This window comes from Dromiciops gliroides, chromosome 6 (genome assembly GCF_019393635.1).
Source record: "Dromiciops gliroides isolate mDroGli1 chromosome 6, mDroGli1.pri, whole genome shotgun sequence".
Taxonomy (NCBI): domain Eukaryota; kingdom Metazoa; phylum Chordata; class Mammalia; order Microbiotheria; family Microbiotheriidae; genus Dromiciops; species Dromiciops gliroides.
Window position 1 is genome coordinate 120,346,004 of NC_057866.1, and position 3,705 is coordinate 120,349,708.

At 36.8% G+C, this 3,705-nt stretch overlaps 1 pseudogene; it reads right to left on the reverse strand.

The window, feature by feature from the left end:
- Positions 1–595: 595 nt before the first annotated feature.
- On the reverse strand, positions 596–1,239 carry LOC122732498 (annotated as a pseudogene).
- Positions 1,240–3,705: the final 2,466 nt, after the last annotated feature.

The following is a 3,705-nucleotide window of genomic DNA, read 5'->3' on the forward strand; positions in this document are numbered from 1 at the left end:
AAATACTTAGATGGATCTCTAACCATACTCACATAGGTTGTTCTTCCCAAAGTTTCAAGTTGCAACTGAGCATGCCTTCTTATCATATGTTTCTTCTCCATGTTTCCATAAATCTTTCATATAAAATTTTTCTTTCTAATGGAAACTTCTCATTTTATCTTTTAAAAATTCATGTATTTTTGGTCCAACCTTGTGATTTAATCAAAGTGAGGAGCTCTTGCAGTGAAAACTCCCTCCACCAATATACACCCTGGTCTGAACAAATTCATCTGTAACTAGTAGCACTTGAGTTGCCTAAAGAAATGAGATTGATATAATCATGATCAAAGAAAAGATTATGAATTACATAGGACAAGCTATAATTTTTGTGGTTTCATTTTTGACAGCAATAGTCATATATGTGATCATCTTCTGATACAAGGCTGACTTTGACCAGATGAAACTAGAGTGAAATATTGTCCCCATCTTTACTTAATTATCTTTAATTTAACTGCTAAGTTTCCAGCCATAAAAATACGTTCCATTGCTCTCTTTTGCTGTTCCTAATTCTTTTTTTTTATTAGCAGCTTCCGCCATTTATTAACACCATGCTGATTTAATAAAGCCACTGAGGCCTACCCATAGTGCTCTTGATACACAATGCCCCCCCATTCTGCCAGTTTTCCTTTAGCAGAGAAACCAGGAAATGGACAGCCAGATGGATGTTTTAGACAAGCTCATCATCTGTCATCTTCACGTGGCCAACGGCCACCGCCAGACACAGCACCTTCTTCATCTGGAACCTGATAGTAGATTTAACCTCATTGACTTCTGCCCCCGTATTCTCATTGAGCAGAGATGGAAACTTGCCGGCTCTGTTCAGACCAGGGCCCAGGATTCGAGGGTTTTGCTTGATCAGGAACTCAGAGGCCAAAAAGGCATCATACTTTTCAGCCAGCTTCTTGACCAATTTCTTGTTCTTATTCAACTTCTTCAGGGCCTATATCCATGTAGGGGATTTCTATAGCCTTGGCCTCATCACAGTGCTGCTGGTCTCCAAGGACACACAGAAAATTTTGGTCGAGGTGTGGATTTGAGCCTGATGGTGCCTGAGAAACGTTTGTCCTTTTGGGGATCATAGTTCTTCAGACTGATCTGCAGCTCCACAGTTTCCAAAAACTTTCTGTGTTTGCGCTGGCTTCCATGAAGGATCTCTCGTACAGCTTTATAGAGAGTGTCACGAGAGACTTTGCTGCTCATGGTTGCTTACTGTTCACAAGCTTGGAAAACTTTAACTCTTTTTAAAGAATGAATATTACTCTAAAATTTTAATTATTAAAGAATACACTTCAATGACTATTAGACATATTACAGTGGCTGTTGGCATGGGTAAGTCAAGCATTTCAAGGATAATTTACACACACAAAGAAACAGTATCTATCACATTAAAGCCAAAGAATAGTGTTATCAAAAATGAAAATAACTGACAAATTATTCATGTAGAACAGTATAATTAATCCTCAGAAAATCTGCTAGCCTAGAGGATTTTGTATTGATTCCTCTTGCTTTCTTGAAGTTGGAAAGAGACCAAAGAGAACAAAAAAAAAAAAACTAAACATTGCTATTTTTTTAAAAAATGTTATCCTGGGCCAAAAAAACATAAAAATGAGTAAACCTGGGAAAAAACCACATATATACATACACACACACACACATACTGATGAAATTCACTTTTCCATTCAAAAGTATACCCTGTTTTCAAAAGAAATCTAGGTTAGCCTATAAGATTTGGGCGTTTTCATTAGTCTATGTAATATGTATCCCACCATTATTCTTCATAGGGGAAACTATTACCTACATAGATGAAATGACCTCCTCAAGATGCCACAGATACTTGTGGTTATGATCTGGTTCTTTTACATCTTTTTTTTTAAATAATTATTTTATTATTTTTTAGGTGGGGGGGGGGAATGACGATTAAGTTACTTGCCCAGGGTCACATAGCTAGTAAGTGTCAAGTGTCTGAGGCCATATTTGAACTCAGGCCCTCCTGAATCCAGGGCTGATACTTTATCCACTGTGCCACCTAGCTGCCCCCTTCTTTTAATTCTTAAAACAATGTTACTTTATACTCTCAAAGCTTTCACCCTTAGATTCTTCTATATTGGGAGGATTGGACAGAAAAGCAATTATTCCTCAAAAGAATTGTTTTACATCCTGTACTAGCAGTTCATGAGAATAGAAAATATTGTTAATGTTAAATTTCAATTTCTTTTGAGGTTTTAGCTCCAAAATAAAAAAAAATGCTCATGGCATTTGACTATATTCAAGCATATTCAAATATTTTCAATAGATGTTGATATTGCTAGGTTTTTTAACTATTTCTTTTGGTACAGTTTGGTGAAATCTTCAGTATTCTATGACTATTTTGAATAATCTTTATAAAATATAAGTAATTGGTCTTCCAGCTCTGAGAAATCAGTCACTGACTTTGAGTGGAAAAAATGTCTTATCTCAAATGGCTTTAACCACTTTAGTAACCAATCAGAATAAGGAATGAAAATTGAGGTCAGTTATGGTTCAATCCCATGATCTACTAGGACATGCATAGTTGAATTTTGATAATAAGGTCAACCTGCTGCCTTCTGGTCTAAATAACTAGGAGTCCTGTGGTCAGGCAGATTCAGGTAAAATTTATCAGCATTTTTGTTAATATGCTGGTGAAAATGTGCTGCCATCTAATTGTCCTCCTTTAGATCCTCTGTAGAGCTATACATTTTATAAAAATAATGGGATTTGGCAGATACTCAAAGGTCCACCTGGAGATTAATCTAAACTGATTGGATTAAGTGAGAGTTATTGACTTTGCTGATTAGCCTACTTCAAGTTAACGCCTGGCAGGCCCTTAAGAAGGTATTGTTCTCAGAAGCTAAGGTCTTTGAACTCAACTGGAGACCACCTTCAAGTCCAGTGAACCAATGGATTTGGATGACACCTACCAATTAGCTTGAAGTAGTGTGTAAGGACCAACTATGTTCCAGACCTATAAATAGCTTCCATACTCAGTTTGAGAGTAGTTCATGGTTGAAGCAGGCTCGTGGCAGAGGACTTGAGGAAGAACCAGACCAGGCTGGAACTCTAGGATAGATAGACTTTTTCTTAACTTTCTGAACTCCATGTGAATACTTGGTATGCTTTAATAAATGCTTAATGCCCAAAGACTGGTGCTAAAGCTTCTAATTTAAGGTGAGCACACATTATATTTTTTAGACAACACATTTAGATTTTAAACATCACACCACATACTGCCCCACTTATCCTGACAGCTACTCTGCTCATAAACATGAAATCATGGTCTTCTCTCATCTAACTTTTGCATGAACAGAACATCTATAATTTATACTCAATGTACTCAAGGAGAAACAAGGATCTAATATGTTGCAAACTCTCTCATTAAAGGATTGTCAGTTTATAGTCATTTATTAAACATCTAAAACAGCTCAGAAGGTCCTCAAAAATAATTCAGAACTGATTGGAAATAATAACGGCTGCCAACTATGGGCAAAGAAAGAGTAGAGCTAGATCTTCAGGAAACTTACAGCAAGTCTCCTGTGAAATCATCAGTGAAAAAACTCACATCCTTCCAAGGAGAATTGGGGTTGACATTACACCTCAAGGTGATTCTCTCTTCCACATCACAAAATCCATAAGTACGGCTTAGGCACA